The sequence below is a fragment of the Nansenia antarctica genome (assembly GCF_963989245.1).
Source record: "Nansenia antarctica genome assembly, chromosome: 9".
Lineage (NCBI taxonomy): Eukaryota > Metazoa > Chordata > Actinopteri > Argentiniformes > Microstomatidae > Nansenia > Nansenia antarctica.
In genome coordinates this window covers 34,043,861-34,059,356 of record NC_137679.1, presented here as the reverse complement: position 1 = coordinate 34,059,356, position 15,496 = coordinate 34,043,861, and positions in this window count along the sequence as shown.

Sequence of the window (15,496 nt, the reverse complement as noted above, 5' to 3'; positions counted from 1 at the left end):
TGAAAGCCTGAAACGAGTCTCCTTAATTAAACCTAGTTCGGAGATTAGCCTGGAACCACAGCAAAATGTATTCTGGTTGTCTAGATCCAGGTTGCTAAGACTAGCTGTGAGGCAAGAGATGACAATATTTCGTTAGAAAACTGTATAGAAGCTCTGTTTATTTAGTCATTTCATGTTGACAGTTACTTTTTACAAAAATCTGTATTTACAGAGTTAACCCATAAATTGACCCATTTTGATTTAGGCACACAAATACAATAAAGCTCAGTTCAAAAAGTTATTCATTTTTGATTAGATTAAATAAACCAACACAAAAAGAGATGCACATCTCAAGCTGTTCTGTAGAAGTTCATGGTATACCCTTCTGGTATACCCTTCTCCAATCGAAAGAAAAGCAGTCACTTGTGATTCATGCCTAACTCAAATCAAAAAAGTGCCATTTAAGTTAAAATCAAAGAAATCAAACAGTTGGCACTGTCTGCAAGTGTGAACAATGAAGAGCCTACCCAAAAATGCAGTGTGAGTTTGTGCAACCAACTACAGGTTCTGGATCAGTTTATCGTGTTAGTATGCAAACCTCAACCCTCTTGTTTTCAGCCCTGTGGGGCCTTTCACTATGCTTTACTGTACATGTATCTCTAGATGGATGAAACGATATGTTACACATGAACAGCCTAAAGATTGCCCAGTCATCAGGGGCGATGCTCTGCTGCTCTGTGTACTGTTGAAGGTGTATTGTACAAAGAACCTGGAATATGTAGCTAAACTATCCAGTCATCCAATTGAGAAAGAACCATTTAACACATAAAACCCAAGTGTGCGCAAGGGCTAGCACACTCCTCCTCTGCAGCATATTGTGGATAGGTACATTCATATTTCAATACTAAAGTGACATTCTTCTTACTCAAAGGCAAGAAATTAAACGTGACGTGTTATCGTCTAGCCAACTCTTATTTCACAGTAGAAACTATCCCATAAAATGACACATACATCAGTTGAGTTTACCCACTCATTATATAAACCTCTCCCCATTAATAAAAATCAGAACATTTTCATAAAACGATAGAGAGGAGCTTCTCCAAATTGAAGCTAATGAAAACCTACCTAAGGTCGACAATGGCTCAGGAGCGTCTCAATGGACTTGCATTAATGAGCATCAATCGTGAGGTTAATGTTTGAATATGTTTATTTGTACCTTGTTTTCTGATTTCTGTAAAAAAATATATAAAAGACAAATTGTCTTGAAACCATTGTTGTCCATATTTTGTTCTGTATGTAAAATTTAAATTTGAAAGCTTTTTTTTCATGTACATAGCAACTTTAATATATATCACCTTTGGTGTATGTACCTATATATTGTACCTTCACCAGATTTTTAAAAAGGTATATTTTTGTGGATTATTGCCAAGTTTACAAGGCATCGTCCTTTTTTTTGGTCATGTATTCACTGGGTAATATTTACTATTTTGTTAAGTATGCTGTACTCAAAATGGAAGCATTGGTAACCAGTTTTACAGAGTCAGTGGATGGTAAAAGTATGTTCTTAAAACGTGTAATGATAGTGCTATTTGGTCACGTGTCAATGTTTTCTTTTTGTAATGGAGAATTGATCCACTTGTGATGAAATGGTTTCAACTGAACTGTGATAGTTTACCTGACAACCATAGTGGTGAGATTTTGGCTTGGGTGCTTATTCTGGCAACTCAGTCAATTAATTCTCCACATACTGTGTAGGGTTTCATCTTAAAACAGTTATATCTTAAAGTCAGATAGATGGAAATAAAGCAGCTATATGTACCCTGAATATACACATGGTTAGTGCTTTTTTTTCTGTTTGATACATTGTTTATAAAATGTAAATGTTGTACATACATTATTACTTAAGTATGAAATAACAACAGATCATGAGAGTGAAATATATATTATACCCACAAATTGTATTTTGTTTTATTTTTCATCTGCTCCCGCTTAATATATAATAGTAAAAATAATTATGGAGGGCATTTTCAATGTAGGAGATCACTAGGAATACAATCCCAATGTTTTTATTAAGAGGGTGCAATTACTGAGGGCAAGTACATGTATTTTATGAGGACTCTTAAAGATACAGTTAGCAAGAAGCAGTTGGGGTGCTCATGACTTCAATCAAGAGTTCTGTAAACTAGACAGCCATGGTGAGTAGCTTACTGTAGCCTATTCTACATTTTTCATTCATATACCGGTAGTCTACACTTTCTTGTTCAGTTCTGATATGCAACTAGTATGTATACTGCACACTCATTGATATATATATATACATTCGTCTATAGGACATTAGGCTATAGGACATTCGTCTATAGGACATTAGGCTATAGGACATTAGGCTATAGGACATTCGTCTATAGGACATTAGGCTATAGGACATTAGGCTATAGGACATTAGGCTATAGGACATTAGGCTATAGGACATTCGGCTATAGGACATTCGTCTATAGGACATTAGACTATAGGACATTAGACTATAGGACATTAGACTATAGGACATTAGACTATAGGACATTAGGTTATAGGACAGTAGACTATAGGACATTAGACTATAGGACATTAGACTATAGGACATTAGGCTATAGGACATTAGACTATAGGACATTAGGTTATAGGACATTAGACTATAGGACATTAGACTATAGGACATTAGACTATAGGACATTAGACTATAGGACAGTAGACTATAGGACATTAGACTATAGACTATAGGACATTAGGCTATAGGACATTAGACTATAGGACATTAGGCTATAGGACATTAGACTATAGGACATTAGGCTATAGGACATTAGGCTATAGGACATTAGGTTATAGGACATTAGACTATAGGACATTAGACTATAGGACATTAGACTATAGGACATTAGACTATAGGACATTAGGTTATAGGACATTAGACTATAGGACATTAGACTATAGGACATTAGGCTATAGGACATTAGACTATAGGACATTAGACTATAGGACATTAGACTATAGGACATTAGACTATAGGACATTAGGCTATAGGACATTAGACTATAGGACATTAGGTTATAGGACATTAGGTTATAGGACATTAGACTATAGGACATTAGACTATAGGACATTAGGCTATAGGACATTAGACTATAGGACATTAGGTTATAGGACATTAGACTATAGGACATTAGGTTATAGGACATTAGACTATAGGACATTAGACTATAGGACATTAGACTATAGGACATTAGGTTATAGGACATTAGACTATAGGACATTAGACTATAGGACATTAGACTATAGGACATTAGACTATAGGACATTAGACTATAGGACATTAGGCTATAGGACATTAGGCTATAGGACATTAGACTATAGGACATTAGACTATAGGACATTAGACTATAGGACATTAGACTATAGGACATTAGACTATAGGACATTAGGCTATAGGACATTAGGTTATAGGACATTAGGTTATAGGACATTAGACTATAGGACATTAGGTTATAGGACATTAGACTATAGGACATTAGGTTATAGGACATTAGACTATAGGACATTAGGTTATAGGACATTAGGCTATAGGACATTAGACTATAGGACATTAGACTATAGGACATTAGGTTATAGGACATTAGACTATAGGACATTAGGTTATAGGACATTAGACTATAGGACATTAGGTTATAGGACATTAGGCTATAGGACATTAGACTATAGGACATTAGGTTATAGGACATTAGGCTATAGGACATTAGACTATAGGACATTAGACTATAGGACATTAGACTATAGGACATTAGGTTATAGGACATTAGGTTATAGGACATTAGGCTATAGGACATTAGACTATAGGACATTAGACTATAGGACATTAGACTATAGGACATTAGACTATAGGACATTAGGCTATAGGACATTAGACTATAGGACATTAGACTATAGGACATTAGGTTATAGGACATTAGGTTATAGGACATTAGGCTATAGGACATTAGACTATAGGACATTAGACTATAGGACATTAGACTATAGGACATTAGACTATAGGACATTAGGTTATAGGACATTAGACTATAGGACATTAGGTTATAGGACATTAGACTATAGGACATTAGGTTATAGGACATTAGACTATAGGACATTAGGTTATAGGACATTAGACTATAGGACATTAGACTATAGGACATTAGACTATAGGACATTAGGTTATAGGACATTAGACTATAGGACATTAGACTATAGGACATTAGACTATAGGACATTAGGTTATAGGACATTAGACTATAGGACATTAGGTTATAGGACATTAGACTATAGGACATTAGGTTATAGGACATTAGACTATAGGACATTAGACTATAGGACATTAGACTATAGGACATTAGGTTATAGGACATTAGACTATAGGACATTATGTTATAGGACATTAGACTATAGGACATTAGACTATAGGACATTAGACTATAGGACATTAGGTTATAGGACATTAGACTATAGGACATTAGACTATAGGACATTAGACTATAGGACATTAGGTTATAGGACATTAGACTATAGGACATTAGACTATAGGACATTAGACTATAGGACATTAGGTTATAGGACATTAGGTTATAGGACATTAGACTATAGGACATTAGACTATAGGACATTAGACTATAGGACATTAGACTATAGGACATTAGACTATAGGACATTAGACTATAGGACATTAGACTATATGACATTAGGTTATAGGACATTAGGTTATAGGACATTAGACTATAGGACATTAGACTATAGGACATTAGACTATAGGACATTAGACTATAGGACATTAGGTTATAGGACATTAGACTATAGGACATTAGACTATAGGACATTAGACTATAGGACATTAGACTATAGGACATTAGACTATAGGACATTAGGTTATAGGACATTAGGTTATAGGACATTAGACTATAGGACATTAGACTATAGGACATTAGACTATAGGACATTAGGCTATAGGACATTAGACTATAGGACATTAGGTTATAGGACATTAGACTATAGGACATTAGGTTATAGGACATTAGACTATAGGACATTAGGTTATAGGACATTAGACTATAGGACATTAGACTATAGGACATTAGACTATAGGACATTAGACTATAGGACATTAGGCTATAGGACATTAGACTATAGGACATTAGGTTATAGGACATTAGACTATAGGACATTAGGTTATAGGACATTAGACTATAGGACATTAGACTATAGGACATTAGACTATAGGACATTAGGTTATAGGACATTAGGTTATAGGACATTAGACTATAGGACATTAGACTATAGGACATTAGACTATAGGACATTAGACTATAGGACATTAGACTATAGGACATTAGACTATAGGACATTAGGCTATAGGACATTAGACTATAGGACATTAGACTATAGGACATTAGGCTATAGGACATTAGACTATAGGACATTAGACTATAGGACATTAGGTTATAGGACATTAGGTTATAGGACATTAGACTATAGGACATTAGACTATAGGACATTAGACTATAGGACATTAGACTATAGGACATTAGGTTATAGGACATTAGACTATAGGACATTAGGTTATAGGACATTAGACTATAGGACATTAGACTATAGGACATTAGACTATAGGACATTAGGTTATAGGACATTAGACTATAGGACATTAGACTATAGGACATTAGTTTATAGGACATTAGGTTATAGGACATTAGACTATAGGACATTAGACTATAGGACATTAGACTATAGGACATTAGGTTATAGGACATTAGGCTATAGGACATTAGACTATAGGACATTAGACTATAGGACATTAGGTTATAGGACATTAGGTTATAGGACATTAGACTATAGGACATTAGACTATAGGACATTAGACTATAGGACATTAGACTATAGGACATTAGACTATAGGACATTAGGCTATAGGACATTAGACTATAGGACATTAGACTATAGGACATTAGACTATAGGACATTAGACTATAGGACATTAGAATATAGGACATTAGGCTATAGGACATTAGACTATAGGACATTAGACTATAGGACATTAGGTTATAGGACATTAGACTATAGGACATTAGACTATAGGACATTAGACTATAGGACATTAGACTATAGGACATTAGACTATAGGACATTAGGTTATAGGACATTAGACTATAGGACATTAGGTTATAGGACATTAGACTATAGGACATTAGGTTATAGGACATTAGACTATAGGACATTAGGTTATAGGACATTAGACTATAGGACATTAGACTATAGGACATTAGACTATAGGACATTAGGTTATAGGACATTAGACTATAGGACATTAGACTATAGGACATTAGACTATAGGACATTAGGTTATAGGACATTAGACTATAGGACATTAGGTTATAGGACATTAGACTATAGGACATTAGGTTATAGGACATTAGACTATAGGACATTAGACTATAGGACATTAGACTATAGGACATTAGACTATAGGACATTAGGTTATAGGACATTAGACTATAGGACATTAGGTTATAGGACATTAGACTATAGGACATTAGACTATAGGACATTAGACTATAGGACATTAGGTTATAGGACATTAGACTATAGGACATTAGACTATTGGACATTAGACTATAGGACATTAGGTTATAGGACATTAGACTATAGGACATTAGACTATAGGACATTAGACTATAGGACATTAGGTTATAGGACATTAGGTTATAGGACATTAGACTATAGGACATTAGACTATAGGACATTAGACTATAGGACATTAGACTATAGGACATTAGACTATAGGACATTAGACTATAGGACATTAGGTTATAGGACATTAGGTTATAGGACATTAGACTATAGGACATTAGACTATATGACATTAGACTATAGGACATTAGACTATAGGACATTAGACTATAGGACATTAGGCTATAGGACATTAGACTATAGGACATTAGACTATAGGACATTAGACTATAGGACATTAGACTATAGGACATTAGACTATAGGACATTAGACTATATGACATTAGGTTATAGGACATTAGGTTATAGGACATTAGACAATAGGACATTAGACTATAGGACATTAGACTATAGGACATTAGACTATAGGACATTAGGTTATAGGACATTAGACTATAGGACATTAGACTATAGGACATTAGACTATAGGACATTAGACTATAGGACATTAGACTATAGGACATTAGGTTATAGGACATTAGGTTATAGGACATTAGACTATAGGACATTAGACTATAGGACATTAGACTATAGGACATTAGACTATAGGACATTAGACTATAGGACATTAGGCTATAGGACATTAGACTATAGGACATTAGGTTATAGGACATTAGACTATAGGACATTAGGTTATAGGACATTAGACTATAGGACATTAGACTATAGGACATTAGGTTATAGGACATTAGGTTATAGGACATTAGACTATAGGACATTAGACTATAGGACATTAGACTATAGGACATTAGACTATAGGACATTAGGTTATAGGACATTAGACTATAGGACATTAGGTTATAGGACATTAGACTATAGGACATTAGACTATAGGACATTAGACTATAGGACATTAGGTTATAGGACATTAGACTATAGGACATTAGACTATAGGACATTAGGTTATAGGACATTAGGTTATAGGACATTAGACTATAGGACATTAGACTATAGGACATTAGACTATAGGACATTAGGTTATAGAACATTAGGCTATAGGACATTAGACTATAGGACATTAGACTATAGGACATTAGGTTATAGGACATTAGACTATAGGACATTAGACTATATGACATTAGGTTATAGGACATTAGGTTATAGGACATTAGACAATAGGACATTAGACTATAGGACATTAGACTATAGGACATTAGACTATAGGACATTAGGTTATAGGACATTAGACTATAGGACATTAGACTATAGGACATTAGACTATAGGACATTAGACTATAGGACATTAGACTATAGGACATTAGGTTATAGGACATTAGGTTATAGGACATTAGACTATAGGACATTAGACTATAGGACATTAGACTATAGGACATTAGACTATAGGACATTAGGCTATAGGACATTAGACTATAGGACATTAGGTTATAGGACATTAGACTATAGGACATTAGGTTATAGGACATTAGACTATAGGACATTAGACTATAGGACATTAGGTTATAGGACATTAGGTTATAGGACATTAGACTATAGGACATTAGACTATAGGACATTAGACTATAGGACATTAGACTATAGGACATTAGGTTATAGGACATTAGACTATAGGACATTAGGTTATAGGACATTAGACTATAGGACATTAGACTATAGGAAATTAGACTATAGGACATTAGGTTATAGGACATTAGACTATAGGACATTAGACTATAGGACATTAGGTTATAGGACATTAGGTTATAGGACATTAGACTATAGGACATTAGACTATAGGACATTAGACTATAGGACATTAGGTTATAGAACATTAGGCTATAGGACATTAGACTATAGGACATTAGACTATAGGACATTAGGTTATAGGACATTAGGTTATAGGACATTAGACTATAGGACATTAGACTATAGGACATTAGACTATAGGACATTAGACTATAGGACATTAGACTATAGGACATTAGGTTATAGGACATAAGACTATAGGACATTAGACTATAGGACATTAGACTATAGGACATTAGACTATAGGACATTAGACTATAGGACATTAGACTATATGACATTAGGCTATAGGACATTAGACTATAGGACATTAGACTATAGGACATTAGACTATAGGACATTAGACTATAGGACATTAGACTATATGACATTAGGTTATAGGACATTAGGTTATAGGACATTAGACTATAGGACATTAGACTATAGGACATTAGACTATAGGACATTAGACTATAGGACATTAGACTATAGGACATTAGGTTATAGGACATTAGACTATAGGACATTAGACTATAGGACATTAGACTATAGGACATTAGACTATAGGACATTAGACTATAGGACATTAGGTTATAGGACATTAGGTTATAGGACATTAGACTATAGGACATTAGACTATAGGACATTAGACTATAGGACATTAGGCTATAGGACATTAGACTATAGGACATTAGGTTATAGGACATTAGACTATAGGACATTAGACTATAGGACATTAGACTATAGGACATTAGGTTATAGGACATTAGGTTATAGGACATTAGACTATAGGACATTAGACTATAGGACATTAGACTATAGGACATTAGACTATAGGACATTAGGCTATAGGACATTAGACTATAGGACATTAGGTTATAGGACATTAGACTATAGGACATTAGACTATAGGACATTAGACTATAGGACATTAGACTATAGGACATTAGACTATAGGACATTAGGCTATAGGACATTAGACTATAGGACATTAGACTATAGGACATTAGACTATAGGACATTAGACTATAGGACATTAGACTATAGGACATTAGGCTATAGGACATTAGACTATAGGACATTAGACTATAGGACATTAGGTTATAGGACATTAGACTATAGGACATTAGACTATAGGACATTAGACTATAGGACATTAGACTATAGGACATTAGACTATAGGACATTAGGTTATAGGACATTAGACTATAGGACATTAGGTTATAGGACATTAGACTATAGGACATTAGGTTATAGGACATTAGACTATAGGACATTAGGTTATAGGACATTAGACTATAGGACATTAGACTATAGGACATTAGACTATAGGACATTAGGTTATAGGACATTAGACTATAGGACATTAGACTATAGGACATTAGACTATAGGACATTAGGTTATAGGACATTAGACTATAGGACATTAGGTTATAGGACATTAGACTATAGGACATTAGGTTATAGGACATTAGACTATAGGACATTAGACTATAGGACATTAGACTATAGGACATTAGACTATAGGACATTAGGTTATAGGACATTAGACTATAGGACATTAGGTTATAGGACATTAGACTATAGGACATTAGACTATAGGACATTAGACTATAGGACATTAGGTTATAGGACATTAGACTATAGGACATTAGACTATTGGACATTAGACTATAGGACATTAGGTTATAGGACATTAGACTATAGGACATTAGACTATAGGACATTAGACTATAGGACATTAGGTTATAGGACATTAGGTTATAGGACATTAGACTATAGGACATTAGACTATAGGACATTAGACTATAGGACATTAGACTATAGGACATTAGACTATAGGACATTAGACTATAGGACATTAGGTTATAGGACATTAGGTTATAGGACATTAGACTATAGGACATTAGACTATATGACATTAGACTATAGGACATTAGACTATAGGACATTAGACTATAGGACATTAGGCTATAGGACATTAGACTATAGGACATTAGACTATAGGACATTAGACTATAGGACATTAGACTATAGGACATTAGACTATAGGACATTAGACTATATGACATTAGGTTATAGGACATTAGGTTATAGGACATTAGACAATAGGACATTAGACTATAGGACATTAGACTATAGGACATTAGACTATAGGACATTAGGTTATAGGACATTAGACTATAGGACATTAGACTATAGGACATTAGACTATAGGACATTAGACTATAGGACATTAGACTATAGGACATTAGGTTATAGGACATTAGGTTATAGGACATTAGACTATAGGACATTAGACTATAGGACATTAGACTATAGGACATTAGACTATAGGACATTAGACTATAGGACATTAGGCTATAGGACATTAGACTATAGGACATTAGGTTATAGGACATTAGACTATAGGACATTAGGTTATAGGACATTAGACTATAGGACATTAGACTATAGGACATTAGGTTATAGGACATTAGGTTATAGGACATTAGACTATAGGACATTAGACTATAGGACATTAGACTATAGGACATTAGACTATAGGACATTAGGTTATAGGACATTAGACTATAGGACATTAGGTTATAGGACATTAGACTATAGGACATTAGACTATAGGACATTAGACTATAGGACATTAGGTTATAGGACATTAGACTATAGGACATTAGACTATAGGACATTAGGTTATAGGACATTAGGTTATAGGACATTAGACTATAGGACATTAGACTATAGGACATTAGACTATAGGACATTAGGTTATAGAACATTAGGCTATAGGACATTAGACTATAGGACATTAGACTATAGGACATTAGGTTATAGGACATTAGACTATAGGACATTAGACTATATGACATTAGGTTATAGGACATTAGGTTATAGGACATTAGACAATAGGACATTAGACTATAGGACATTAGACTATAGGACATTAGACTATAGGACATTAGGTTATAGGACATTAGACTATAGGACATTAGACTATAGGACATTAGACTATAGGACATTAGACTATAGGACATTAGGTTATAGGACATTAGGTTATAGGACATTAGACTATAGGACATTAGACTATAGGACATTAGACTATAGGACATTAGACTATAGGACATTAGGCTATAGGACATTAGACTATAGGACATTAGGTTATAGGACATTAGACTATAGGACATTAGGTTATAGGACATTAGACTATAGAACATTAGACTATAGGACATTAGGTTATAGGACATTAGGTTATAGGACATTAGACTATAGGACATTAGACTATATGACATTAGACTATAGGACATTAGACTATAGGACATTAGGTTATAGGACATTAGACTATAGGACATTAGGTTATAGGACATTAGACTATAGGACATTAGACTATAGGAAATTAGACTATAGGACATTAGGTTATAGGACATTAGACTATAGGACATTAGACTATAGGACATTAGGTTATAGGACATTAGGTTATAGGACATTAGACTATAGGACATTAGACTATAGGACATTAGACTATAGGACATTAGGTTATAGAACATTAGGCTATAGGACATTAGACTATAGGACATTAGACTATAGGACATTAGGTTATAGGACATTAGGTTATAGGACATTAGACTATAGGACATTAGACTATAGGACATTAGACTATAGGACATTAGACTATAGGACATTAGACTATAGGACATTAGGTTATAGGACATAAGACTATAGGACATTAGACTATAGGACATTAGACTATAGGACATTAGACTATAGGACATTAGACTATAGGACATTAGACTATATGACATTAGGCTATAGGACATTAGACTATAGGACATTAGACTATAGGACATTAGACTATAGGACATTAGACTATAGGACATTAGACTATATGACATTAGGTTATAGGACATTAGGTTATAGGACATTAGACTATAGGACATTAGACTATAGGACATTAGACTATAGGACATTAGACTATAGGACATTAGACTATAGGACATTAGGTTATAGGACATTAGACTATAGGACATTAGACTATAGGACATTAGACTATAGGACATTAGACTATAGGACATTAGACTATAGGACATTAGGTTATAGGACATTAGGTTATAGGACATTAGACTATAGGACATTAGACTATAGGACATTAGACTATAGGACATTAGACTATAGGACATTAGGCTATAGGACATTAGACTATAGGACATTAGGTTATAGGACATTAGACTATAGGACATTAGACTATAGGACATTAGACTATAGGACATTAGGTTATAGGACATTAGGTTATAGGACATTAGACTATAGGACATTAGACTATAGGACATTAGACTATAGGACATTAGACTATAGGACATTAGGCTATAGGACATTAGACTATAGGACATTAGGTTATAGGACATTAGACTATAGGACATTAGGTTATAGGACATTAGACTATAGGACATTAGGTTATAGGATATTAGACTATAGGACATTAGACTATAGGACATTAGACTATAGGACTTTAGGTTATAGGACATTAGACTATAGGACATTAGGCTATAGGACATTAGGCTATAGGACATTAGGCTATAGGACATTAGGCTATAGGACATTAGACTATAGGACATTAGGCTATAGGACATTAGACTATAGGACATTAGACTATAGGACATTAGACTATAGGACATTAGACTATAGGACATTAGGTTATAGGACAGTAGACTATAGGACATTAGACTATAGGACATTAGACTATAGGACATTAGGCTATAGGACATTAGACTATAGGACATTAGGTTATAGGACATTAGACTATAGGACATTAGACTATAGGACATTAGACTATAGGACATTAGACTATAGGACAGTAGACTATAGGACATTAGACTATAGACTATAGGACATTAGGCTATAGGACATTAGACTATAGGACATTAGGCTATAGGACATTAGACTATAGGACATTAGACTATAGGACATTAGGTTATAGGACATTAGGTTATAGGACATTAGACTATAGGACATTAGACTATAGGACATTAGACTATAGGACATTAGACTATAGGACATTAGACTATAGGACATTAGGTTATAGGACATTAGGTTATAGGACATTAGACTATAGGACATTAGACTATAGGACATTAGACTATAGGACATTAGACTATAGGACATTAGGCTATAGGACATTAGACTATAGGACATTAGGTTATAGGACATTAGACTATAGGACATTAGTTTATAGGACATTAGACTATAGGACATTTGACTATAGGACATTAGACTATAGGACATTAGACTATAGGACATTAGGCTATAGGACATTAGACTATAGGACATTAGGTTATAGGACATTAGACTATAGGACATTAGGTTATAGGACATTAGACTATAGGACATTAGACTATAGGACATTAGACTATAGGACATTAGACTATAGGACATTAGGCTATAGGACATTAGGTTATAGGACATTAGGCTATAGGACATTAGGTTATAGGACATTAGACTATAGGACATTAGACTATAGGACATTAGGCTATAGGACATTAGGCTATAGGACATTAGGCTATAGGACATTAGACTATAGGACATTAGGCTATAGGACATTAGACTATAGGACATTAGACTATAGGACATTAGACTATAGGACATTAGACTATAGGACATTAGGTTATAGGACAGTAGACTATAGGACATTAGACTATAGGACATTAGACTATAGGACATTAGGCTATAGGACATTAGACTATAGGACATTAGGTTATAGGACATTAGACTATAGGACATTAGACTATAGGACATTAGACTATAGGACATTAGGCTATAGGACATTAGACTATAGGACATTAGGCTATAGGACATTAGACTTTAGGACATTAGGTTATAGGACATTAGACTATAGGACATTAGACTATAGGACATTAGACTATAGGACAGTAGACTATAGGACATTAGACTATAGACTATAGGACATTAGGCTATAGGACATTAGACTATAGGACATTAGACTATAGGACATTAGACTATAGGACATTAGACTATAGGACATTAGGCTATAGGACATTAGACTATAGGACATTAGACTATAGGACATTAGGCTATAGGACATTAGACTATAGGACATTAGACTATAGGACATTAGGTTATAGGACATTAGGTTATAGGACATTAGACTATAGGACATTAGACTATAGGACATTAGACTATAGGACATTAGACTATAGGACATTAGGTTATAGGACATTAGACTATAGGACATTAGGTTATAGGACATTAGACTATAGGACATTAGACTATAGGACATTAGACTATAGGACATTAGGTTATAGGACATTAGACTATAGGACATTAGACTATAGGACATTAGGTTATAGGACATTAGGTTATAGGACATTAGACTATAGGACATTAGACTATAGGACATTAGACTATAGGACATTAGGTTATAGAACATTAGGCTATAGGACATTAGACTATAGGACATTAGACTATAGGACATTAGGTTATAGGACATTAGGTTATAGGACATTAGACTATAGGACATTAGACTATAGGACATTAGACTATAGGACATTAGACTATAGGACATTAGACTATAGGACATTAGACTATAGGACATTAGGCTATAGGACATTAGACTATAGGACATTAGACTATAGGACATTAGACTATAGGACATTAGACTATAGGACATTAGACTATATGACATTAGGTTATAGGACATTAGGTTATAGGACATTAGACTATAGGACATTAGACTATAGGACATTAGACTATAGGACATTAGACTATAGGACATTAGGTTATAGGACATTAGGTTATAGGACATTAGGCTATAGGACATTAGACTATAGGACATTAGACTATAGGACATTAGACTATAGGACATTAGACTATAGGACATTAGACTATAGGACATTAGGCTATAGGACATTAGACTATAGGACATTAGACTATAGGACATTAGGTTATAGGACATTAGGTTATAGGACATTAGACTATAGGACATTAGACTATAGGACATTAGACT